Source organism: Canis lupus, chromosome 11 (assembly GCF_048164855.1).
Source record: "Canis lupus baileyi chromosome 11, mCanLup2.hap1, whole genome shotgun sequence".
Taxonomy (NCBI): domain Eukaryota; kingdom Metazoa; phylum Chordata; class Mammalia; order Carnivora; family Canidae; genus Canis; species Canis lupus.
This window is the reverse complement of record NC_132848.1, coordinates 67,897,081-67,924,618: the sequence shown is the minus strand read 5'-3', so window position 1 is coordinate 67,924,618 and position 27,538 is coordinate 67,897,081. Positions and strand designations below refer to the sequence as shown.

Genomic DNA, 27,538 nt, shown 5'->3' with positions numbered 1-27,538 from the left:
AGTCTGTGGGGCACCAGGGGCTGGTGCCAGAACACTGCGTGGACAAGCCTAAGGGTAAAGGGTGGCCACCCTTTCTGATCTGAAAGCAGAGAGGGGAGGGGATGGCTCCCATGGTGGAGAGAGTCAGCATGGTGCCATCCTACAGGGACTCTGTCTACAATGAGCTCCTGGGGAGACATTGGGACATCAGCAGGATCTCTCTTTGTGAATCAGATTGCTGGAAACCCGTGGGAACTGCAGAGGAGAGATTCCCAGACTTGGAAGGCAGTCTCCCAAGAATACACAAATGCTCGTGCCCACCCCCAAAATGAGACGGCTTTAAACCTCTGCCACAGCCAGAGACAGCCATGTCAAATAGCATCAACACCAGTCACATCAGACCCACCGCCCAGCCCTCCCCTCTTCACCCCCACCCCCCCACCCCACCCCCCGCACCTCAGCCACAGAGCAGTCAGCAACTTTGGTGAGAGAGTTGGCAGGGAGGAAAAGATGTGTAAGATGAGAAGTAGAAGCTTCCCACACCTTCCTCCCCGACTCAGGACTGGAGGCCAGGGGAGCAGAAGAGGAGAAGCTTTCATTTTAAATAAAATTTGAAGTTTTCATTATTTCTCTGGAACTGCACACTTCATTTCAGGGGTTCTCAATCCTGGCTGTTCACTGGGATCACCTGGAGAGTTTTCTAAATTCCTGATATCTGGGCCCCATTCCAGAGTTACTGATTTCATTGGTCAGGGGAGCGGCCTGGACATCGATATTTTTAAAGAGCTGCCCAGGAGATGCCGATGGGCAGCCCGGGGCTGAAAAACCACAGTGGTGATACTAAATTAAGAACATTCTGCAAACAAAAGATTTGTAGAGTGACCAGAAAAGTGAGACAACTTGCCCTAGATCTCACCCCAGGGATAGAGAACTAGCCCCACAGCCCAGGCACGGAATGAATGAACAATATGATATTTTATGATTGCACCCTCCAGGAGTCCTCACTTTCCATCTGATGCTTACATAAATCCTACCTCTTTCAAGGAGACTGGAAGTTTCTTCAGGGCAAGGGCCATGACAGGGATTCTTTCGGGTCTCCACACTGCCCTGCACTTGCTAGACTTATTAGAGAGAGCTGAACGTATATTTGTTGCCCTGTTGTTAACCTCTGACCTCCATGTTGGGAATAAGTGAATTGTCAGTTATGCACCGGGCAAACTAAGGTGACTCCAAGATTGCCTTGAACTCTTAGAGTCAATGAAGAAGATAGAAAGTGCAGGAGATACAGTCATTATGAAGTGGCTGGAAGTTCTGATTAAGCCATGACCAATTTGTATGGCCTACATGGGGACCTATACGAAAATTGCTCCACATTTGAGTTTTGTCTTACTGATGCGAGGGAAGGTATCATGTCCCTACCTCTCCTACCTAGACCCGGGCAGAGCAGCCTTGCTTCTCACACACCATCACCATGACCACCACCCTCATCACAGGGAGCCTGGACCCATGAATAAAGACACAGCACACTGACAAGAGGCAGGAAGAGAGCCAAGGACTTGCAAAACTCTCAGCTAAATCCAAGAGCAGCTTTAGTCTGTCAACACAAAGATGTCATGTCCCAAGTAGTCTACAGCACCAGGATCCCACAGGAATGGTTCTCAAAATGTTCCTTATTCCCCCAAGCCCACATTTATTGTACAGCTCCATCAAACAGGCAGGGGCTGATTGCCAGATGCATCATGCCTCCAGATTTGACACTTGAGAAATCGCACTTTCCTGTGAATGGTCCCGAAGCTTGATATCAAGAGAGCACCCTTTCCATAACCTAAAAAGGAAAAGCAAATGATTTTAAGTGCATCCTCGTATCAAAATTGGCCTTCTCCATCACCAGCTGCTGTCTTTTGTCTGATTCGAAGACATTTTTTAAGTAGGAATAAAATGTACTCTAACCAAGCTCTAGCCCAAGCTCAGAGACAAGTCCGCTTAAGCGGCATTTGGTGAAAAGAGCTTTCCAATTCCAACATATTTTTCTGGACTTTTCCCAGCAGAGGGAATCCCCCACACAAAAGGTAAGTTCAACCAAAGATGGGGTTCCTTGTTCAGACATGAAAAGCCCTGCCCCGTTGCTCCCAGAGTATGTCATCACCAGGAAGGTTGATCACCTTGTAGAGGGATCAATTAAAAAATTCAAAAAACAAAACAAAACAAAACAGATCCTCTAATGCTGGCAATGTTGCTTATAGTGTTCATATTTTACCCTTTCAAAGTACGCACTGGCTAGTTCCAATTGCACCAAGCCACAAGCCCCAGTGTTTGGTTTTAATCAGGTTTTAAACACTGGAGTGTTAGTTAGACAAGTGACGCAGTTGATGATGACGATAATGAGTGGCCCATTAAAGGTAATTTTTTTTTTAAGTTAATGAGCTCTCCCCAAAGAACGGCCATGTACTGTACTGAAAAATGTCCACAGGACGCACTGCACTTTCTCCCTATTTATTTAACTTTATGTGGATGCCATAAAACTTCTTTATTTGCTTTCAGTTAGCCCATAGGTTTTGACAAGATAAATTTTTATTTAGGTCTTTGCCCAGCTACAATCAGAAACTGGAGACTTGCGTTGCAGAGCCGGGCTGATAGATGGATTCATCAAAGCCCTCCCCACCCTGCTTTCCTTCCAGCAACCACAGGGATCAACAGACGGAGTTTTTTCTTAATTAAAGAAACTCAGCAACAAGGTGATTTATCGATGATGAATCTTGCAGGCCTTTTCATTGTGCGGTCACCGTTGGCCACTGTTTGAAATTTACCAACATAAATAAAGCCTCTCCATGACTAAACAAAGTTAAAGTAGCAATAAATTGAGCCTGCCATGTACTCTGGGCTAGATCCGAGGCCAACATAAATACCAGAATGCCTGACACGCTTGACACGATGACATCATACACTCCCAAACAGAACAGCCCAGCCCAAGCCAAAGCCTAAAACCTAATACAATTCCCCCAAATGAATCAAATTGCAGTGGTCTAGACTCTGCTGCGCTAAGTGTTCAACTTCTGGCTTCCTTGCCCTCCGCTGTCGAGTGATCACATTAAAAAATAATCTATACGCTGATCTAAATTTCGCTTTTTTCTGCATGATTAAATTTTGGCAGGAGTAAATCTCTGTTATTCTCACTCCCTGGGAATGTTTGGAAAGTTACGAAAAACTCAGAATTTATCAGCTTAAGGTCCAAGTGCTGTGGTAGTCCCATCCCGAGGCGTGTCCACAGTCACCCTCCGCAGGAGACCGCCCCACCGGCTGCAGGGGACACTGAGTGTTAATAAGGGGGTGAAATTCTGCTCACTTGAAAAAGGCTCAAGTCTGCGTCTCTCCGGAGAAACTTGCTTTGCCCAAATCGAGCAACAGGCTGCAGCGAAATGCCTTCAGAAAATGAGCACGGCAGCTACCTGGGGGCTCAACCGCCCCCCAGACCTGTCACTGCCAGGAGAGGAAAGGGGGAGGAGGAACCATTCAGAACGTGCACGCAGGACATCAAATTAAAAATGGAGAAAGTCTAATAACTAATTGGTGAAACCATAAAAGCTGCCATAAAAGACATTTTCGTTAAACTACTTTACACAGGGCTGTATAATTTTATGTCACTTTTTATTTATGTTGCTGTAATGAAAGCGGTACTGGTTGCTGTGGAGCTTAGGAAGAAAGGAATTGAACTATTTTTAAAGGGGGGAAGGGAAGTCCAGCTATAGGCCTTCAAACAAGACTCACTGGGAAACAGAGAGAGGTTGGGGAGAGAGCCCATTTACCCCTAGAAGCCTCGGGGCAAGAATGTTTACCGGGAGCATCATTCTTCCACCACTCTCCTCTGTACCCCAAGGCCACAACCACTTAACATTTATAAAGTTGGTTCCATGGTGTTTTCACAAACTAGGGTATGAATTAGATAAACCCGTGCCACTTAGATGACTTTGGGGAAACTGGGTTTTTATCGTGTGAAATATGTAAAGGAGAAGGATTCGAGCTTCTGGAGGGACACAAATAAAAATGAGCCCCATTTTAACAAGGTATCGACGAATCTCCCAGGCTCCATAGGATACTACTATAAGCCCAGATCCAAGAATTCCAGAAAGGCACTGCTTATTATTGCCCAGAGGATCAGACAAGCTCTTTCCCTCTCTTGATTTGTATGTGACAACTCAGTGGGGAAAAGAGGAATAAGTTTGCAACTTAGAAAACCTTGGGTAAATTATAAGCAAGAGAAACTTAAAATTGTATACGCTCATGTGGAGGCCACGGGCGAGGGGCTCTCTGGGCGCTGATGATGCCTTGCTTCTTCTCCATCTGGGGGCCAGTTGCCAGGGTAGCTCCGTTTATGAAAATCCACTGTGCTCCTAGGTTGTGGGTTGTCTTCTCTGTGTATATTATAATCCAATAAAACATCTGAAAAACAGCATGTTCAAATGAATCTCTTAGAAAAGCTGCAGAGAGGTGGGTACTGCGCATACAAAGACGCAGAAGTGTGGTGCCGTTTCCCCAGGGAAAATGTAGGTCGCCCCTTAAGATGCGGGCCCTCTGAACTCTGGCTAATTTTCAAAGTGAGATGAGGTTGTTTTTAGAAACAATTTGCCTTCTATTAACAATGAAATCCAATTCGGCTGCGAATATTGGAAAGTGAAACACATATACAACTTAGAGAGACTGCTGAAGTATCAAACAGATAGGGCATTATTTGGGTAGACTCGACAGTCAAGGCCACTTTACACCATTACGGACCAGACTAAACAAACCTGACCCACGGGGTGACCCTCCAAGGATCCCAAAAGATTGGAAACTCGGAAAAGACAGCCCTGACCAGACTTTACAGCCTGGTAATGGCATGCAAACGACACTCTGTCTCTGTCACGCAGCCAAAGGTTGGTGTTGTATATGAGAGCAATTTCCTCAAGAATTCAGAGGAAAATGTGATACTTTGCCTTTTCTGCATGAGGTTCACAACAGCAAGTGTATTTACTAGTCGGGGACACCCAAACCTCCTGATAAATGCCCCCATCGAATCCGCCTGCCCCAGGCAACAAGTTTCCTGGCTCCTGCCTAATCAGTTGGCAGAGGCAGGCATGTCAGATGCAAGAGGAGGGGAGAACCCGCTCACCCAGAACGGCAACGGCCTCATTTGCAGGAGGTTTTAAAAGCCGAGATTGGGTCTAGGAAAACATCATCAACATTCGGAGTCACTCTTCACTGGAAAGCAGGTTTTCGCTCACACCCTCACTGTCCTCAGCACGTGCAACTCTCGCCCGGTTACGCCAGGGCCGAGGTCCGGCCTGCGCTTGTAATTCAATCGCGCTCACCTGGAAAACGCTGGCAGCGGGCGGCCCTGGGCCTGGCGTCTTCAGGGGCCTGTTTCCACACGTTCTCACGACGTGACTATACACCCCGCAAGGGATGATTCAGGCCTATCTTGTGGGGAATTAGTTACTCCAAACAGTCCTCCACAAGAAGTTGGCTGGCAAAGAGGAGTGTTGGGGTGGGGGGGATGGACGGGGTGGGGGCGCGGGGAAACACGGGGTACAGGAGCTATGACTCTGTGCTCTGATGAGAACATAAACTTCTGAGATGACTTCGAATTTGAAAATCACCATGATTCATTTGGAACCTTTTACTTTCCTTACTTTTTTTCTCTCACAAACCGGGTGGGGGTCCTGACTTCCTACTCGATGCCTGTGGCTGCCTCCCAGAGGCCCCTGAGACCCAGAGGAAGGGATCTGTGTCTCTGTCTCCAGACGCACAGAACCTCTTTTCTCTGGCCCTCCACACACCAAGCTCTCTCAGGACTGCCAATAAGGTATCCAGGCCCACGGCCCTCTGTGAGAACAAACTGCATCTGTGGAGCCTAAGGAAAAGACATAACCCCACGCGGGGGACTTAGAGGCTGCCCGTGACCTCTTTCACATATCCTCTTTACCTCTATTTAGAAACCAGAATTTAGGGCTGATTTGTCATCTTTTTGAGACGCTCCCTGGCCCCACATAAGTTCAAACAAGATGCACCTTTCGGCCCTTACTAGTGCACACTCCTGTCAAACGGTTCAAGGGACCCTTATTTTCAGGGGGCTCATAAGCTTTGTGTCGGACAGAGGTGGCAAATGTGTAACATTTGTGTGTTTGGAAGCACATGCAACTTGATTTTTTTTTTTTTCTTCATTAAAACAAGGATCCTGTTTCCGACAGATGAAAAGAAACATAATGTGACTTCCATGTGAAGTGTACCCAGAACGTGGGGATAAAGAGAAAGCAGCCAGAAGCATCTCCACAGAAGGAGCAGTATCCTTCCTGCCCTGGAAGCGGGGAGGGCACCAGCTCTGTTTCGGCCCAGGCATTACACAAACGGTCTCGGCCTCAAGATGAACAAGGCCTTCCCCCGGGAGAAGCCACGGGGGACCTGGGAGATTCACTTACCTCCCAGAAGAGAAAGGAAGTGCCTTTTCTTCTTCAGCAGCACTAACATGCCTGAGCAAAGACCTGCTCCCGCCTCTGTGTATGTCCCACCAGAAACCAGAAGCGAGGTGGAAAGGCCCAAGAGCCAGCCGGCCCAGCAGCCCCACGTCCCTCAGCAGCCACCGCCCCCTTTCATCTCTGTGACAGTCCCTTCCCAAACGACCCCTGGCCCCACGTAAGTTTAAAAGAGGCGAGGTGTTGCTTTCAGCCTGTACCCACAGCACATTCTTGCCCTTTATTCAAGGGGCCTTTATTTCACCACTCCCCTTGCCCCACAATCCCCTCCAGGGGGAATTCAGTTACGAATATTGCATGAAATGAGGACCACAGGCCCGGCCTCTACAAGCTGCTAATTGAAAACCGTGTCAGAAGTGGGAGGAAGAGGCAGAGGGAGAAAAACAACAACCCTCGACAGAACCCCTCATATTGTGCACAGCAACGCGCCCTTCTAGAAGGGTGGGCCTTTCTCCATCTCAGGCTTACAAGAGTCTTTCCCAGGAATGGGACTTGAGGATGGAGGCTCTGGGAGACAGTGGCTGACAAATCAGAAAGGGCCACAGGGATGCAGCTAATGGGCCTCCAGACCCCCGCCCGACTCTGAGGCCCACTTGCTCTATGAGCCCCGGGTGCCCACGGCTCTGGACACAGGCTGCCTGAGTCAAGGCTCGGCCCTTCCACTCTCAGCTGCAAGATCCCAGGCGAGTGACTCGACTTCTCTGGGCCTTAGTTTCCTGCTCTGTAAAATGGGAATAAGAACTGCATCTACTTCATAGGGTCACTGTGAGGATTAAAAGTGATAATGCATGTAAGCATTTCACACGATGCCTGATGCAGTAAGTGATTAACTGGTTAATGTTTTGATCTTGTTTAGAACAGCGAGAGTGCTCCCCTGGCCAGACTGCAGAATGACCAGAACTAGGGGAGGGAGAGAGAGCGGAGACTTCTGTTCTACCCCATTTCATAAGTAGACATGGTACCAGTTCTATGGAAGCTTCCAAATGGGAAAGGGAACAGGAACGTGTGCGTGTGAGAAGATGGGGCAAAGAAGGTGCTAAGATTTCGGTGGAGGGAGAGCACAAGGGTAACAGGGACGAAAAACAAAGCTATTATTCTTCAGTAGTCGTTTACATAGCAAGCATGTTCTCGGTGCTTTCGTGGACGTTCAAACAAAGCTCTAAGGTAATTGTGATCATCCCCATTTTCCACGAAGAATCTGAGGCTCAAAACAGTTAAATAAGCTCCCCAAACCAGCTCCTCACTATGGCACTGAGAGCTCTTTCTGACTCTCTAAACCCCGACTCCTGCTGTGCACTCTTACTGGGGGTTCCTTCCTGCTTTTGGGCAGGAGCAAGAAATCCTTGGGTGACGGTCTTAGGCCACCTTCTTTGTTCACAACAGCAGTCTCCAGTCCATATTTCCTTGTCAAAGATAGGTGGAAATGTGACCGAAGCAATAAATAGAAAGCTTCAAATGCTTCCCTAAAAAGAGCTTTGGCTGAGGCGTTAGCACCCAGATTAAGAATATAAAAAGCAAGTAAATGAAAATACAGTGATTACAATGGTGGTGACTCTATCAGCGGACCTCCAAAATCACTAGCAATTATGTGATACGAAAACGCCTCCATTATGAAAACTGCGATGATTTTGTGTCTACTGATGAGGATAATGACTAATATATTCTGTCAACAGACATGACAGCTGTCTGTACATATTTGGAGGCATATATTTTTAGATGCTGTTACTGTACCTCTAGCTATTTTAACTACTAAATTTTGTTGACACGATGCAATCCAGCAACAAGGAGGCTTACGGGAAAAGGTTAAAATTCCTATTTCCAGCTGTTTCTCTTCCTTACGTCATTTTTGTCTCATTATTCACTAGGGTCCATAAATCTGCCACTCAGATCCTGGGCTAAGTGATGTGCTACAAGGAAATTGCTAATGTCACTAGGAAACAAAATAAAATTGAACACTGGGTTCACAGAATTCAGCATCCAGAGTGTTGTCATTCTAGCATGCTCTCTCCCACACTGACCAGAAGAGCTTCTGTCTCATGAGGGACACGCGCTTTACTTCCTCTGTCCCAGCTCCCCATTTTCCATATTGGGGGGTGGGAAAGGAAAGGAGGTGGAAAGTTTTGCAAGATGGGCTCTAATTTTAAGACAAAAGCCATCCCATTAAATCTTAACAGATGTTTCTCAAGTTTAGAAGATTAAGAAAGATTTCAGCATCAAAAATCAAAGAAAATACTCCATGACCTTAAAAAAGGATAAAACACAAAGCTCTAACAAACCCAAAGTCCACTTTGACAGCTGTCTCTGATGGAATTGACGAGGTGCTATTGATGTTTGGATTAAACCATGCCTCTGTGATCAAGTACTCAAACATGGGATAAAAGACGAATATATTCTTTAATCCTACCCACTAATTTTGTCTGGGCCCTGAAAAGCAATGGGTACTGAACAAATGTTGAAAGTGGCTTCTCTTCTGTTTATTGACAAAGCTATTTTTATTTCATTAATTTGCCACGTATCTTATCAGCGTTTAAACCAACGCAAGGAAATCCATACAAGGTACTGAACTCTCCACAAACAGATCACTGCAGCTTCCAAGGCCACTAAAGGTAAAATCAATAGACGATGATTCTAGAAAGTGAGGAAGATGTTATAGGAAAACGTAATAGAAAAATTGAGTTCCGATTTATTTTTTCTTTTTTTTTTTTTTCTTTCTCTGCTAAACTGTAAAATCACATTGGGAATTCCAATTTTCAGCCTGGCGAGTTTTGAAAGAAAAGAAGAAAAACTTTCTTTTCTTAAAAAAGGGAAGGGTGAAGAGGCAATTAAGTCATTAATTACTCTCTTTGTCTCATGCTATCCAACCCATCAAACTTGGCCTCTTCTGTCTTCATCAAAGGTGGAGCTCACTCTACTTTACAATAAGTACCTCTTAATAAGACAATCTCATGTCTCAAAAGCTGTTCTATGAGGAATTTAGATGAAGAGAAATTAAAATAACACTTAGCAGCAGACCCCAGAGTTTGACAGCTGCACAGCGCCCGCTATCACGAAGGCCCTCAAATGAGCAGTGAGAGGTTCCACGCACAGGGACCACGCACAGGGACACCGGTGAGACACAGTGTGCCGTGTGCAAAGGACAAGGAGTCCTGGGCAGGGGGGAGACAGAACTGACATCAATGCCAGACACTGGGGACCAACCACACCTCCCTTCAAAGCTGATCAGGGAGAAGCAGGTCTTTGCACAGGGACCCTGAGAAAGTGACTGGGGAGATGATGTCTGGCAAAAAGAGTTAGAACAGTCTTCAGACCTCTCCAGGGGGCCGGACCCACCTCGGGAGATTTGCTGCACGGGGGTCTCCACCTCTACCCTTCTAGTATGTCTTCAGCCCCCTGCAGATCCCGTCTTCTAGACATAGCTTCCGTGCAGTCAACTGGTACTTACATGAAAGACGCTTCTATGGCATGTGTGAGCATATATACTCCTTTACAGAGCGTAATGAGCTGCTTTGGGGAGAAAAAAAAAGAGTCCTTAAGAAAAGTGACAAAGTATGATGCACCTCAGTTTGCATTCTCATGTCAAGTTTCCTGTCGCTGATCCCGATGGAAGCGTTCGTTTTATGAGATCTTGAACCAGTTCTCCCCAGTGCCAAGGGAACAAAGCCACAACACACAGGACAGTTGCACGTGCAAGCGAGGAATGAGCAGGAGGGTGCATTTTAAAGCAATTTTTAACAACTTATAACAGATGCTCCCTTTTCCTAGCAACTTCCAAAGATCCAACCAGGTTACATTCTGAGAACCATGCTGAGAAGATTCAGCTAAAAATGGATTGACTTCACCCTTGGACGCTGTGCCTGCAAGATACTGGAATGACATAAGCACTAGTGTGATAACAACAGCTTTATTTTTGTGTGTTGCTATGGAATTTCGAAAACAAAACAAAGAAAACCACTGATCAGTGATTGTGACAAAACTTCTTAGCCACAGCATTGAGAATAGGGCCTAATTATTTCATAAACACACTTTGATTTGTTTACTTCAACGTCAAATTAACTCCAAATATGTAACAGCCGACACTGATTTGAAACGGTACAAGACGCTGCTGCAGAGCGGTTCCGTGTACCTTGTGGAAATCCCTCTCTTTTTTTAAATAGATTCATTTGTAAAAGTCTCTCCCTAGTAAACCCTACATGCAAAAGAGGAACCACATATGCAATTTATGGAAAAGAAAACTGTTTCCACAATGGAGCGTGTGTGTGATGCTGTGTTTTGGCCTGCTCTCATTTGCCCCTTTATGGTAAAGAGGAACGTGTTTTGGAAAATTAGCAGCCCACAACTACAGAGATGCTGAAAGATGCGATGGGAGCCTAGGAAAATTAAGAACTACGAAGAAAAGAAACTTTTTAAATTTTGTGGGGGGGATCACTGTGTGTTGAACGAAACAGGAGAAAGTCAAGAAAGGGAGAGACAGCCAAACCCGTGGTAAGGCCTGGACTGGTCATTCTGTCACCAAGTGTTTATTGAGTGCTTATTCCGGTCCTGTTCCTTTCTATATAGAGCTGACTACTTGAAGCAATCTACAAATATTAACCCACATATTCCTCCTACTAGCAATATGGGGTAGGTACTATTAATATCCTCATTTTAGGAAAGAGGAAACTGAGGCATGGAGAGGTTAGTGATTTCCCCAAGAACACACTAGTAAGTGGCGGTGTTTGGCATTCAGATCCAGACACACTGTCTCCCCAGTCCACACTGTGCTAAACTGCTTCTGCCCACCATATTCTCAACCCTGGGCCCTAGAGTAATAACATGTTTCTTGCCTTCAAGAAGCTTCTAGTCTAGAGGACAATTACAATATAGTGTAGTAGGTCTGTGAAAGTGATAAGCACAGGGTGGTGTCCTAGGAGGCCAAGGGAGGAAAACCCAGCCTATCTTAGAGTGGGCAGGGAGTGGGTGGGAGATTGGTAAAGACTAGTAGATCTGGAGGAGGGTTTCTCAACCTCAACACTATTGAGGTTTCAGGCCAGATAATTCTTCATTGTGGAGGGATGTTCCACACATTGTAGAATATTTAGCAGCATCCGGCCTCCACCCACTAGCTGTCATTAACATGTCCCTCCCCCAACATGACCAAAAATATCTCTAGACATTGCCAAACACCTCCTGAGAACAAAACTATCCCTGGATGAGAATCATTGATCTAAAGGAGGCAGTGTCCAAGGCAGACTTGAATGATGAATGGTAGTTATCAGAGGGAAAAAGAATTGAAAGAGAGGTCCAGGCAGAGGATGTAGTACAAGGGCCCAGAAGAAAGAGAGAGGATTTCAGTCCTGGGAGCTGGAAGTAATTCCACATGAATGGCTCACAGAATTGGACATAGGGATTAGGAAAAGTGAGTCCGGAGTGCATGCAAGATGCTCATAAAAGGCCTCCTACTGTACGTTTTGGGAGTTGGACTGTAACCTAATGCAAGTGGGGGCTATTAAAGGGAGATGACATGATCAGATTTACATTTTAGAGCCCTCACTCTAACCTATGCATAGACAACGAATTAGAGAACAAGAATGGAGACCAGCCAAAACACTGTTACGTTTCTACTTTCTTTGCATGTTGATCACTTTTCTTGTTAACCATAATCTTAACATTTGAAATGAAACGTGTATTTTCATACGTAAAAGATCTTATTTCTCAATAAGAAAAAAGATCATACCAATACCAAAAAGAGTGAACAAGCAATTCACAAAGGGAAAGTGCAAACGGCCAATAAATGTAAAAATGTGCTACTTTTCCTAAAGATCAAAGATATGCAAATTAAATAATGAAATCCCATTTCCCATCTATTGCACTGGCAAACAATTTTTCAATTTTTCCATCTATTGTACTGGCAAAAAATTTCAGATGCAGTTACTGCATCTCTTATTGCAGTACAGAGAAATTGCATTCTCCTACACTGTAGAGGGAGTCTATACTAGCACTGCTTCACTAGAAAGCAATTGAGGAAAAAAAAGGGTTTTGTGAAAAATTAAATGACAAACTATTTAAATGATCTAAACATCCAATAAATGATCAGTTGACCAAATTATAGCAATTCTGGGTAATAGGATACCATGTTTCCTTAAGATTGATTTTATAGAAATCTGGGATCCCTGGGTGGCTCAGCGGTTTGGCGCCTGCCTTCGGCCCAGGGCATGATCCTGGAGTCCCGGGATCGAGTCCCGCGTCGGGCTCCCTGCATGGAGCCTGCTTCTCCCTCTGCCTGTGTCTCTGCCTCTTTCTCTCTCTGTCTCTCATGAATAAATAAATAAAATCTTTAAAAAAAAAAAGATTGATTTTATAGAAATCTATTTGTTGAGATGGAAAATTGTTTGACACATGGCAAAAAATAAAAACATGAATAACATTTAGTGTCAGTGTGAGACTGGCCACAGTGTGACAAAGCTGGCTACCTGCCGCCAACCCCGGGGTCACACTCCTGATGGACCCAGGTCTTGAGGCTGAGCTGGCTTGCCTAAAAATTGGAAGTGGAGAGCAGTGTGTCAGCACAGTCATCACCTCCTGGAGCAATGATCATTAGTACTCCCTGGGCTGGCACAATCACCTTGGGTACAGACTTCACCAACAGCTTTTAGAGCCGTGCTGCAAGAGCAGTCTCCAAGCACAACCCCTACACACAAGGTCATCAAAGGGCTACTTGTAGCCTCCCATTGTGCTATCCACTGACATTTCACTGGAAGTTTATAAGCAATCAGACTGCGTATATCAATTAACCTTTAAAAAAAAAATCCGTTTTGGTATATAGGTCCTCTATTGCTTGGAGAGAAAATCTTCTTACCCTGGATTTTGGGGAATTTTTGAGCCCTTAAAGAGAGCAGAAAAAGTCCCCAGAGCCACTAGTGCCTGGCACATGGTTAGTGGCAGTAAACATTAGGTACATGAATGACTGAGGTGAAGTAACTAGGGCAGTCTGTGCCACATTCTAAACCTAACTTCTACGGAGGATATAAACTTATACTTGGTGTGATTTGGGGACCCCCGAACAGCACAATAAAGTTTTATATTTCTCCAAAATTCACATCTATCTAAAAGTGTCTCATATCCTGGCGCATATTTACTGAATTCAAATACAAGATGAGGCATTTCTTTGCACCCCAGAAATTAGCTTTCAGAAAAGAGAGTTAGAAGTAACTTATCCAAAAAATACATAGGAAATGTCAGTACCCATATTTTAACTCAGCTCTGAAACCAAAGATCAGATGAGTTTAGAAAACTTTCATGAGTGGTATTTGGGTTCCTACTTCACCTAAATTTATGGTGCTAACTATACAACTTGTCACTCATTACTACAGAATCTTTTCCTGTGTCATTTTACTATTTTACACGTGTTCCCAGCCCTACTCCTCAACTAGATTTAAAATTCTTGAAAGGTTCTTGCAGGAAAAGTCTTTCCTGCCCCTTTCCCATTCCTGCAGACCACACACACTCTGCTATCCCAGTACCTAACATAATGCTTTACACAAAGTAGGTACTAAATAGGTGCTTACAGAATAAATAAGTGCTAATAAAGATTTCTGTGATGTGCTTAAGAATCAGACCAAGTCCTATTCATCACTAAACAAATAAATTCTTCTTTGTGCAATAATGAGATGGGGGGGCACCTGGGTGGCTCAGTCGGTTAAGCATCTCTGTTTGGCTCAGGACTAATCCTAGGGTCCTAGGAGCAAGTCCCATGTCGGGCTCTCTGCTCAGTGAGGAGCCTGGTTCTCCCTCTCCTCCCTGCACGTGCTCTATCTCACTATCTCTGTCATGATGTCTGTTTTTCTCTCAAATAAATAAATAAAATTTTAATAATAAGATGGGGAAAATATTTTAAATCTAAAGACTGTAGAGAAATTGGAAGACAAACAGCAAACAGGAAAAAATGCTGCAGTGTAACAAAGGGTTAAAATCTTCATTTTATAAATAGCTCATACAAATCATTAAGAAACACACTAAGTTTCCAGTACATAAATAAACCAAAGGGCACAGCAAAAAACTCAAAAAAGAGGGATTAAAACTAATTTGCAAATGTAGAGAATTGCATATGCCTTTCAGTAATCAAATAAATGCAAATAAAGCTATAAAATGCCATTTGTGCATGTCTAATTTGCCTAATTTTAATTATTATTTCAATAGTAATGCCCAATGTTCATGAAGATGAGAAAAAACATACTGATAGCAACAGGATTTAAGAGCCTTATAAATTAACATGTGACCTTAGGCTCAGTAATTCTGCCCCTATAAGCCAATGCCAAAGAAATAATCCCAAATACAGAGGAGAAAGTATAGCTGGTAACCATGAAGGAGGACCTAGTGTCCAGGAATATAGACTTGTAAGTCAGATGTATCTGGATTCAAATCCTAGCTCTACCATTTCTTAGTTGGGTGACTGGGCAATATGCTAGCTTCTGTGAGACCTAATTTTCTATCTGTAAAATGGATATAATGATAGTGTCTAATCATAGAGTAGTTAAAGGAACTAAATGAAAGAATGTTTGTAACATGCTTAACAAGGTCAAGCATATACAAAAGGCTCCATAAATATTAACCAGTATTATTATTATTATGAGAAACAAAAAACTTTATGTACAATCATATTCATATGACAAAAAAGGAAAAAATCTGAATTTCCAGCTGTATGGGTAGAGTTAATTGAACAATGGCATAGCCATTCAAGGACATGGTATGCAACCTTTAATTTCATGATTGTGTTTGGACTGTAGAACTTTAAGATATATGTATTTATGAGAAGTATCCAATAACATGGAAAAATGCCCCCATAACCACCAAGATCTGTTTCAGAAACTTGGGATATAAAATAAGGTCACATCTCTTTTATTATTGAAATTAAATTGATGTAAGCCTCCATCTCACCACTAAATCTCCTTCTTCCCTCTCTGGGCTTTTTCTTCCTATTATAAGCCCATCAATGCCCAAGGGATCAGCTTGGGTTACTCTCACACTGTGGCCAGATCAGAGCTTTGCACAACCCACCCAACTCATTCAGAGCTCCATACTGAGTGCCTCAAAACAATATGATAAGGCACCAAAATTATTTGGAAAACAACAAAAATTAAATGAAAAATACTATCAGTATTTCCACCATGCAAAAAAATATATATATAATTTAACAATTAGTGTATTTCATTCCAGGATGTGAACAGATTCTTTTTGCCAAGTTATTATTGTACTGTATAAAAAAAAAAAGCTGGGGGATCCCTGGGTGGCTCAGCGGTTTAGTGCCGCCTTTGGCCCAGGGCGTGATCCTGGAGTCCCGGGATCAAGTCCCGCATCAGGCTCCCTACATGGAGCCTGCTTCTCCCTCTTCCTCTCTCTCTCTCTCTCTCTCTGTGTGTGTTTGTGTGTGTCTCATGAATAAATAAATAAAATATTTTTTAAAAAAAGCTATATCATCCAACCCTAGAAACAAGAGACAACTCCATCCTGCCAAGAAAGGATTTGCCCAACCAACTGTACCACGTTGAGCTTCCATGGATTCCCACAAAATCTGCAGCAATCTCACTCCTCAATCCTAATAGGCCCCAAGTGGCAAATGTACTGAAGAAACTAAAGAGTCTCTCTCCAGAGGCCCTGGATTGATAGCAGCACTGCCATTGTTGTGCCTTCCTGCACACTATCAGCAATCCTGCCTCTCTGGATAATACTTGCCACACAGGCATCTCTGTCATCCATGGCCCCATTGTATTTTTAAAACTAAATCTCTTAGATATGATGAGATGGAGTGAAGACATCACAGAAGGTATGTGTTCTTATTATTTGCTTAGAGGATACTTCATTAGTCTCCTTTGCAAAATTGAGAGAGCTGATACATGAATATCATAAAAATGGAAATAAAGTCATCTAATGGGGCAAAGAGCACTCTAAGAGATGTAGTCAGTTATTCCGTTACCTTCTGTCATGAGCAAATTTGGTTGTTCACAAGTATTAGGTTCTTTCTAGTCAACATGGGTAACATCCAATAGTTAGAGGTGGGTGTAGTCTATAGATGTCTTCCCTTGCCATGTGAGTAAAATGAAATTAAGTCTCAGACCAAAGTCTGCCACATATACAATTATTCATTTAGCAAGCAGGCCCCCAAACACTCACACAACCTAGTCTGCAAGCTTGAAGAAGCTTTCTGTCGTCACTGAAACTTTTAGGTTCACCAAAAGCAAACGTGACAATAATCTAGCAGCAGGTTTCAGCTGACTTTATAATTAGATTCATGAGACCTTATAATTCATGAGGCTGGGCACAGCACCATTTCAGAATGAAACCTCTGGCACCATCTTGAAAAGTACAGACTATGAACTAAATTCCTATGCCCCATTTATGTAAGGGTGGAGGGCCTCTGCAATATTTCTGGCCGATCCATTGATCTTGAACACCACTACTTTCACCTGTGAAAAGTGACAAAATCTCCAGTATTGATTAGATAGAAAGAGAGCTGAAATAGGAGAGCCTGGGTGGCTCAGTTGGTTGTCTGACTCTTGATTTCAGCTCAGGTCATGATCTCAGGGTCCTGAGATCAAGCCCCACATCAGGCTCCAGCCTTAGCCAACAGTCTGTTTGAGATTCTTTCCCTCTGCCCCTCCCCGACTCCCCTGCTCATGCACACACACATTCTCTCTCTAAAATAAATAAATCCCGAAAAAAAAAGAAAAGATAACTGAAGTCTGCCTTTGTTGTGCAGGCTTCTGATTAGCAGCTTTCAAAACACTAACTACCTACGCCAGAAGTGTAAGCTCCCTCCTCCTAGGGTAACAGACTGTTCCTAGGATATAGACAAAAATAAGTTTTCTTACACATATCATATATACCAACATAAGGGTGTTTTTGCATGTGCACATGCACATAGAAGTAAATAGATAAACAGGTAGCTAAAGATACAGATATATAAAATCAGGGGTGCCTGGGTGGCTTAGTCGGTTAAGCGTCTGCCTTTGGCTCAGGTCATGATCCCAGGGAACTGGGATCAAGCCCCACATCAGGCTTCCTGCTCCTTGGAGAACCTGCTTCTTCCTCTCCCTCTGCCTGCTGCTCCCCCTGCTTGTGAGCTTGTGCACTCTCAGTCAAATGAAAAAATAGAATCTTAAAAAAAAAAAAAAAAAAATAGGCTATCTGGGTCAAAGTATTTTAAAGTAAATTATAGGCAACATAATATTGCCCTCATATTAAAAACAAAAAGGCTTATAAAATCCAAATAAAAGAAGGAGGTAAGTGTGGGACACTTAAAGACTTCATTTCATTTTTAGGGATGAGTTTTAAAATCATTTCATTTGAAAGAAGCCTGAATACATTAGACACATAGGGAAATAATCTCACTATTAGTATAATCACTTACATCTGTCAAATGTGCCCTGATGTATAATATGCTTTCTCTTATTCCAGAGGATCCCAAAGAAACAAAACTTGAAGTTACAAAGGGAGGAGAAAGAGTATTATCATCCAGTGTTGAATCTTGTCAATAAATATATATATATTCAAACCACTCATAGGTCAAATGATTACCATCCTTTAGGATGGATGCTATAGAGGAGAGACAAGTTCAAGAGAAGGAGGAGCCCATGGCTGCTGGGAAAATCAAGGAACAGAATCTGAGGCATCACAAATGAGCTGGGTTTTGCAGAAGTTTGCCCGGGTGAGAATGTTCACTTTGGCTCCTTAGTCTGTCAAAGGACGAAGATGGAGCACCTGTCTCTCAAAGAAGTGAGAATTAAGAGGGACTATGTATTTAAATCCTGATACGGTATCCATATGCAGGAATCCATCTTACAAAGTCAGGAAGCAGGCTGTAAAGAGCTCTACACTAAGATTCAGAAGCCTTGAACCCAACCTCAGCTGGCTACCTTACCCTAGGATTAGTCTCTTTCTCTCTCTCCACTTGAGTCCTACTTGGTGAAACTGTTCTTTCTCCCACAAGGACCAAGAGGGATCAAAGATTGGAATTATGTTGAAGAGTTAAGCACTTTGCAAATACTAGGTATTATTTTCATCACAAACAGAAGATACTTAGTCCTGAGTCCAAATATGCTAGAAAGGAAAATTCAGGAGCCCAAATACGCTAGAAAGGAAAATTCAGGGGGTCAGGGTAGAAAGAAAGGAATCAACCTGTTCCTGTTCGGTGGCAGAAAATAAGAAAGCCTTCAAAGGCTAGGCCTTGACCTTCAAATCCCCCCCACCCTCTTTGGCAGGATGCTCTAGACTCTGATAATTGGGCCATGAAAGAACTAAGGCAGATCTAAATGTGTCCCTTGGAATCCAACACTGAATGGGGAGGGTCTCTAGCCATTGAAGGTCTGGCCTGAGGGTCACTCATCTCTCTCTCTTCCAGGTAAAAGAGAAAAAAGTCAGTTCTTGGTCTAGGGTGGCCTCTTCATTCTTTGCACAGAACCAGGAGTACTGATGAGAGCTTCCCAGTAAAGGTAAGAAGTCAAAGGTGATCCCCCATGCCACTTAGTCCCTTAATCCCCATTTTAAGCCCAATTTAAAAGTCTTCAAAGCGGATGTGTGATCAGAAGGAAAATGTCATTTAATTGAAAAGACTGCCTTTCAGGATCAGTTGGTGTTTCCCCCAAGGGGCAGCCATTTTAAAGCATCCTTCTCATGGGAGAGTCTCTTGGGCTTTAATGACAGCATCGCAAGTGTTGGCTCTGGGTTCTGGCAGGTACCAGGGGCCTGACTGGCCTTGAAGCTTATTTAAAATAAATAGATGCTTGAAAAGAAGAGACTGACTAAATCCCAACAAAGCATTTGAAATGGAATCCCCTTTAAGCTGGTCACCGATGGTGCATGAGTAACAAACCCTCATTTATTCGCAACATGAAGCCATTAACTGTTCACTCATGAAACAGGCGTTTATTGAGCACCTACTATGTGTTGGCACTAGAGTAGTCATTGAGTCACCAAAAGTGAATATGATGTGGCGATGGCTCTCAGAGAGTTCAAAACGTAGTAAGGAACTAGAGAAGTAAACAGAAGATAACAATGCCTCATTATGAAGGCTTCCAGGAGTGCGCAGAGGCCTGACCATCCCTTGGGCACACCGTAAGGGGCAGACCAGATTGCCTAGAGCAGTATGTCTTGAATTTCACTGTGCACACAAATCAGGAGTTCCTGTTAGATGCAAATTTCTGACTCAGTGGATCTGTGGTGGGACCTGAGAGTCAGCATTTCTCACAGGCTCTCAGGAGATGCTGAGGATGCTGCTGGTGCACAGACCACACTCTGAGCAGGAAAATCAGAGAGAATGCCAACAGGTGAGCCAAGTCTTGGAGAATGAATAGAAGTTAGCCAGGGTAACAGGAAGTTGGAGGTGTGAGGGGTCTCATGGCCCAGGTACAACCGTGAGGGGCTGGAGGGTTCAGGCAGGCCCAAGTGCTTTGGTTCGGCTTGAGTGGGAAGTGCAAGGCAAGGGTGGAGCAGAGGACAAGGAGAAAGGCACAGGGGCCCATGTATGTCCAGTTGTGACATTTGGACTTTATGGGAAAGACAATGAGGACCATTAAAAAATGTTTGAACTAGGAAGAGATATGACCAGATGGCATTAAAAAAACAGAACAGAACAAAAATCCCTCAATCAAAAATGTAGGAAATCGGGCATCTGGGTGGCTCAGTGGTTGAGCGTGTGCCTTCGGCTCAGGTCGTGATCCTGGGGTCCTGGGATTGAGTCCCACATCAGGCTCCCCATAGGGAGCTTGGTTCTTCCTCTACCTATGTCTCTGCCTCTCTCTGTGTGTCTCTTATGAATAAATAAAAATCTTAAAAAAAAAAAAAACAAACAAACGTAGGACACAGACCAGCCAGGGTTACAAAAGAGAGAGAGAGAGAGAGATACCAGTAAAGAGGCCAAACGGAGAAATGGATGGAATCAGGAGGTATCAGTAGAGAACATCAACACGTATCATTTCTCCACAGCTTCAAAATAACCTTCCCAAGAGTTAATTTGCTTTGGTCAATGGCTTTTCCGCATCACCAACATAATTTTGAAACTTTTCTGTCTGGATTTCAAAACATGCTACCACCAGTTTGACCTTCATCTCTCCACTGGACGCCCCCCTCCCCCCACCCCCAGAAGTCAACCTGAATGCCCATTAGCTATCCTCCTACTAACCTTCAGGGCTGAGATTCACACCTTCCAGGCTCAGCCCCTCCACCATGCTTGCTTAGCTCTCACTGTCCAGCTCACCTAGAATGGCCTTGCTGCTCCTCTCCACCTGCCCACTTTCCACTGTTCTTCTCAGTCACTGGTAATCTTTCCCAGACTGCCATAGCCCTACTGGTCTGTGTACTGCCTGCTTTGTTCTGTTTGGCCTCAATCTCAGAGGGTCCTATGATTTTTTTTAATGCCTTCTTTTATTTCCTTTTGCTTTTACAAAATAACTCATCCTTCAGAAGTGTATCTATAGCGTTTATGTACAGATTAAATAATAATAATAAAAGGAAACCTGCGCACCCTCCTTTTGGGTTCAGAAACAGACATTATCAAGCTATCTGAAGCTCCTGTATGCTTCTTCTTGGTGGTCTTGGTGTTATATTTTGTTTGTTTTATTTTTTTACTGTTGTGGCTAATCCTAACAACACAACATAACTAAGGAATAAGAGACATCCTCTATCTCTTTTGCCTCTTCCCCAGAAATTGTCATGATACTTTCTGTACTAAAAAATCTGGGCATGCAACCAGCCAGTATGAGCATTATTTGTGGGAAAATGACAGCAAGTAGTTTAAATCAATCCTGCTTGGAATAATCCAAAGCACAGAGTCATCAACCCCTTAGCATTTAGCAGACTATCCATCCACTAAGAAGACGGACCCTCAGTGAATATTTATTTAATTGAATTCTGGTTTTACTTCATCTAGTGGATATAGCATAGATTCTGATCAATGTCAGACATAAAACTACTGCACTAAGCAAATGATTTCCAAAGCAGGGCTCAATCCCCTCCCCCACAAGGCATGCATTTACACCCATTAGGGTATAGGAAGAAACATTACAGCTTCTATTTATACTTAGGTTTTTCTCAACCTTTTAAATGTTTTTATTTTGGATTTATATCTTATGACGGATATAATAGATAGCACGTATGTGTATATGCCGCATGTACTACATAGGATAACATACTACATGGTATAGCAGGTGCAGCGTGTAGCATAGCAGCATGTTGGAGCAGGGGGCCAAGGCACCATACTCACACCTAACCAGAATAGACAGCAGGATTATAAAGTGAAAAACCCAAAGTGGGTTCTTCCTGTGAGCTTCTAGGACTCATTCATTCATTCATTCATCCACCCAAAAACATATTTTATTGATCTCCTCATGTGTACCATGTTCTGTTGCCCAAATTGCATCAGACAGAGGCAACAAAGGTCACACCCTGTCCTGTCCTGCTGCCCATAGGGCTCCGGCTACTTCATGGCTCAAATAACTGGTGTATAAAACACTGAGTCGCTCAGAGTGAGCACATACACATCCAAATATGCACACGCCCCCCCTCCCCCCATAAGAGGATGAAGATGAAAGAAGTCAATCAGACCCCAGCTCCTAATCCTGACCACACCCAGCCTTCTCCACCAGCAAAGACAGGAACTACCTTCCTGACAGATGCCTAAGAGGAAGCTCTTGCCCCTCAAAAATGCCTCCACCCTACTCTAGGTGTATGAAACTATTCTAAGAAAAAGAAAGTCCTACAATTGATAAGGAATGTGATTTGATTTGATTTGATTTTTTAAAGATTATTTAAGAAAGAGAGCACGGGGGGAGGGGCAGAGGAAGAAGGGGAGAGAGTCTCAAGCAGATGCCATGCTGAGCATGGAGCCCAATGTGGAGCTCAATCTCAAGACCCTGAGATCATAACCTGAGTTGGACGCTTAACCAACAGGACACCGAAGGACCCCAAGAACGTGATTTTAAATGCCCTTGCCAAGGAGTAAGGTAACCTATCAAGTTGGCACTGAGTTGTAAATGACTTGTATCCAACGCTCTCTAGAGAACCAGTTTTGCTGGAGGGAGAGACAGAAGAGAAATTAACACCCGAGAACCAGCCTGTGGTGCCCACAGGTGAGGTGAGAGGATCTTACCAAGCAAGCACAGGCTTAGAAAGAAGACACCAGGCCATACTGTGCTGGGACAGGAAAGTTTAACTTGCCAGTTTTGCCAAGAGCTAATTGAGGTCCAGCACTCGCTCACTGGTCTCAAAACCTTAATTACTATAAAGAATGTTAGTTCCAAAAGGAAGCAAATGTCTAGGGGAGGCTAGATTGAGGCTTCCTGACCACTGGTCCAAAATCCCATCCAATGAGCTTTCAGCAAACCTGGAGACAGGCAAATAAGCAAAATGAGATTTAAAAACTCTCAGCCATGTTTTCCTATTGAAACACTAGCTCGATTTTACATTCTAAATGTTTTGAACCACTTAGCTCCAGCTCTTCCTCTGGGTTTGGTTTTGGATTTGGTTATTTTTTGATGCATTTTTTTCTTTCCCCCTCTGGGATTTCAATGTAACATTCTTAGCACTTCTGAGTATTGCCAGAGGTGAGGAGGCAAGAGTGACAATTCTTGTCCATAATCCATCCCAGAGGTGAACCTAGGAACAACGCACTGTTGTTGTGCTAGATTAAATAAGACAAAGAAAGAGACTTTGCTTATTCTGCAAGACTTGAGGTTTAAATGTCCTAAGACAACTTGGGGGAAAGATAGAAAGAACACCAGCTAAATGTACCTTCCTAATTCCCAAGAATAAGAAACTGAAACAGCCAAGGAGTTATATTGAACCCAGGCACAAATACAGTTGGCAGCACTCATCTGCAACTTATGGAGAGGTTATTAGCTCAATCGCCTGAGTTTCTATAAAGATGAGATTTCATTTTAAACAATTCTACTTCAAAATTACTGATATTAAAACTGTTCAATCCAAATCATGGGCTCCCTTTTAAATGTGTAGAGATATCATTTTAACACATTGACTTTTGAAAACAATTGCATATATAACATACTTATATACACACACACACACACACACATAATATACAGGTATACCTTGGAGATATTTTGGGTTTGGTTCCAGACCACCCCAATAAGGCAAATATTAAAATAAAGCAAATCAAATGAATTTTTTGGTTTCCCAGTGCATATAAAAGTATGTTTACACTATACTGTAGCCTATCAAGTGTGCAATAACACTATGTCTAACAAAACACAACGTATATAACTTCAATTTTAAAATACCATTTTACTGGGGTGTCTGGGTAGGGCAAGTGGTGATCACTTACTCTTGATTTCAGCTCACGTCGTGATCTCAGGGTCGTGAGATCAAGCTCTATGCTCAGTACAGTCTGCTTGAGACTCTCTCCTTCTCTCTCTATCCTTCCCCCTCCCCTCCTCTGTTTCTCAAATAAATAAATCTTTAAAAATAAAATAAAATACTGTATTACTAAAAATGCTAGCCATCATCTGAGCTTTCAGCAAGTCATAATCTTGCGGGTGGAGGGTTTTGCATTAATACTGATGGCTGCTGGCTGATATGGGAGGGTGGTGGTTGCTGAAAATTTAGGTGGCTGTGGCAATTTCTTAAAATAAGACAATAAAATGTGCTGCATCCGTGGACTCCTCCTTCCACAAATGCTTCCTCTGTAGCACGTGATGCCCTTTGAGAGCATCTTATGTGCAATTGAACTTCTTTCAAAATTGGAGTCCGTCTTCTCAAACCCTGCTGCCATTTTATCAGTTCAGTTTATGTAATGTTCCAAAACCGTCATTGTCATTTTGAAAGGAATCTTTTTTTTCCCCCTGAGGTGTAGGTCTTAACAGTGGGCTTAAGATATTCACTAAACCACGGTGCAAACAGATGTGCTTTCATCCAGGCCTTGCTGTTTCATTCCTAGAGCACACGCAGAGTAGATTTAGAATAATTCTTAGGGGCTCTAGGACTTAGAGGATGGCAGATGAGCATTGGCTTCAGCTTAAAGTCAGCAGCTGCATCAGGCCCTAACAGGAGAGTCAGCCTGCCCTCAAAGCTTTGAAGCCAGGCATTGACTTCTCCTCTCTAGCTATGAAGTTTCTGGATGGCATTTTCCTCTGATAAAAAGCTATTTCGTCTACATTGAAAAATCTGTTGTTTCGTGTGGCCACCTCCATGAATGATCTTAGCTAGACCTTCTGGATAACTTGCTGCTTCACCTTGCACTTTTCGTGTGTGGAGACAGCTTCTTCTATCTCATGAACCAATTCTGCTAGTTTCAAACTTCTGCAGCTTCCTCACCTCTCTGAGCCTTCATAAAATTGAAGAGTTAGGACCTTGCTCTGGATCAGGTTTTGGCTTATGGGAATGTTGTGGCTGATTTGATCATCTATCCAGCCCACTAAGACTTTCTCCACATCAACAATAAGGCTGTTTCACTTTCCTACCATTTGTGTGTTCACTATAATGACACTTTTAATTTCCCTCAAGAACTTTTCCTTTGCATTCATAACTTGGCTAACTGGCATCAGAGGCCTAGCTTTTGGCCTATTTCTGCTTTGGACAGGCCTTCCCCACTAAACTTAATCATTTTTAGCTTTTGATTTAAAGTGAGAGACATGCGACTCTTCTTTTCACTCAAACATTTAGAGGCCATTGTAGGGTTACTAATTGTCCTATTTTCAAAATTGTTGTGTCTCAGGGAATAGAGAGACCCAAGGAGATGGCAAGGGGATGTGGGGGTGGGGGGAACAGGGAATGGCTGGTTGGTGGACCTATCAGAATACGCACCTTTATTGGGATCCCTGGGTGGCTCAGCAGTTGAGTGTCTGCCTTCAGCTCAGGGTATGACCCTGGAGTCCCAGGATCGAGTCCCACATCGGGCTCCCTGCATGGAGCCTGCTTCTCCCTCTGCCTGCATCTCTGCCTCTCTCTCTGTGTCCCTCGTGAATAAATAAAATCTTTAAAAGAATACACCCCCTTATTAAGATCACTATCTTATGTGGGTGCAATCCGTGCTACCCCAAAACAATGACAATACTTAACATTATAGATCACCGTATCAAATATAATAATAATGAAAAAGTCTGAAGCAGGGTGAGCATTACCAACCTGTGACATGGAGACACACTGTGGGGCAAATGGCACCAAACAGACTTGCTGGACACAGAGTTCACTGAGTTTACCACAAACCTTCACTTTGTAAAAAATCCAGTATCTGCAAAGCACAATAAAATGAGGTATGTCTGCGTGTATAAAATACCAGTTTGTTAGGACTGTCATAACAAACTGCCATAGACTGGGTGGCTTCAAAAACAGAAATCTGTAGGGCGCCTGGGTGGCTCAGTCAGTTACACGTCTGACATCGTTCATTCAGGTCATGATCTTGGAGTCCCAAGATGGAGCCCCACACTGGGCTCCCCTATGAATGTGGAGTCTGCTTCCCCTCTCCCTCTGACCTTCCCTCTGTCCCTCCCTCTGCCCTTCCCCCTGCTTGTCCTCTGTGTGTCTCTCTCAAATGAATAAATAAAATCTTTAAAAAAAAACAAAAACAGAAATTTATTTCCTCATAGTTTTGGAGGCTTGAAGTCTGAGACTCAGGTATCAGCAGAACTGGTTTCTTCCAGGGCCTCTCTCCTTGGCTTGTAGATGGCCATCTCCTCCCTATGTCTCCATAGGTCCTTCCCTCTGTGTGTGCATCTGTGTGCACATTTCCTCTTCTTATAAGGATACCAGTCATATTGGATTAGGGCCTACCCATATGATCTCATTTACCTCTTTAAAGACCCAACTCCATACACATTCTGAGTTACTAAGGTTAGGTCTCAATATATAAATATTAGAGAGACACAAATTGTGCGTATATACATATAATGTTAATATGTTAGCCATATATATATACACATATATATGTTACATAATTAACATTATATAATATATAAATAACATATATATTACATATATAATCATATATAAGGCCTGCACATAGTGTACTGTGCCCAGATAACAAGCATCTTTGCCTTAATTGTCACAGAGATTCCTATAAAACCAGAATGTGATGCATGTGGCTGTGTTCCTAGTCAAATTCTAGTACATTCTTAACAGAAGTGATGAGGGTCTGTAGATTATAACTTAGATTCATATAAAGGATAACACACATACAGCATTAGGATAATTTCCCTCAAAGGAACAGCTACTCTTTAATTCCGAACATTTTAAGACATCCAGAATCACTTTCCCTAAGCAATTATGATTTTACAAAATGCTGTCAAGACTATCGCAAAGTTTTACTGCCCAGACAGAGCTAAATGCCTGGAGCTTTCGGTGGTGATTTATTATTTACTCTGGAGGTAAGTTGCTAAGCAAGATTTATTCGGTAAGAACAGAGCCATCCGTAACAGTACAATATATGTTTGACTGTGAGGGGGATTTTTTTTTTCACCCTTTCTCAAGAGAGTTTGTTCTCTACAATCAGAAAAAATATATCTGTATATATAAGTTTTTATCCTTTTGTGAAATCGAGAGCACCAATATGCATTTGACAAACCAGTGTAGCTTCAAATGTTCTCGTGTGACCTTTAGCTCTGAGAAATTTTCAGTACATTTTCATAATAAAAACAGTAGGAAAACAGTATCAAAGTCCATTGATAGAATCCAATGGGCACCTGCCTTACCTGTACAGGGCTTCCCCCCCCCCCCCCGTTGCTCCATTGCACTACAGTGGCCTCATCCACACATCCGTATCATCTCAGAGACTCAGATTCCTAAGAAAAAGAGAGCAGTAATCATGCATATTTGCCAACTTTGGTTTTCAGAATTGGTAACGAGTCCAGAGACCAACTGCCGGCCTACTTCTGCCCCCTAGTGGTCGTAACGTCTTGTTGCTTTCTGCAAAAGGAGCCTGGAGAGCTGGGAGCCCTGACAGTGGCCGGGGGTCTGTCCCCCCAACTCTAGCAGCTGTTCCCCAAGACACCCACTGCCCGCCAGACGCCCTTTCACCAGGTACCGAGAAGGGAGGTGATAAACTCACTCACCTTAAGGTGACTGGGACTAAAATC

The 27,538-nt window shown here is 43.3% G+C and overlaps 1 long non-coding RNA gene across 7 annotated transcripts in view; it reads right to left on the bottom strand.

The window, feature by feature from the left end:
• The window catches only part of LOC140600382 (uncharacterized), a 141,704-nt gene that overhangs the window by 13,535 nt on the left and 100,631 nt on the right, over positions 1–27,538 (bottom strand). For 2 of the 7 annotated variants that reach the window (XR_012003643.1, XR_012003642.1), the window contains 5 exons: positions 27,155–27,244; positions 25,593–25,698; positions 4,254–4,416; positions 3,323–3,456; positions 1,552–1,804 (listed from right to left, as the gene is read on the bottom strand). This is a non-coding gene — a long non-coding RNA (uncharacterized lncRNA). Of the gene's footprint in view, positions 1–1,551; positions 1,805–3,322; positions 3,457–4,253; positions 4,417–25,592; positions 25,699–27,154; positions 27,245–27,538 lie in introns of those variants that run through there. The other 5 variants (XR_012003638.1, XR_012003640.1, XR_012003644.1 and 2 more) reach the window with 5 other exon arrangements.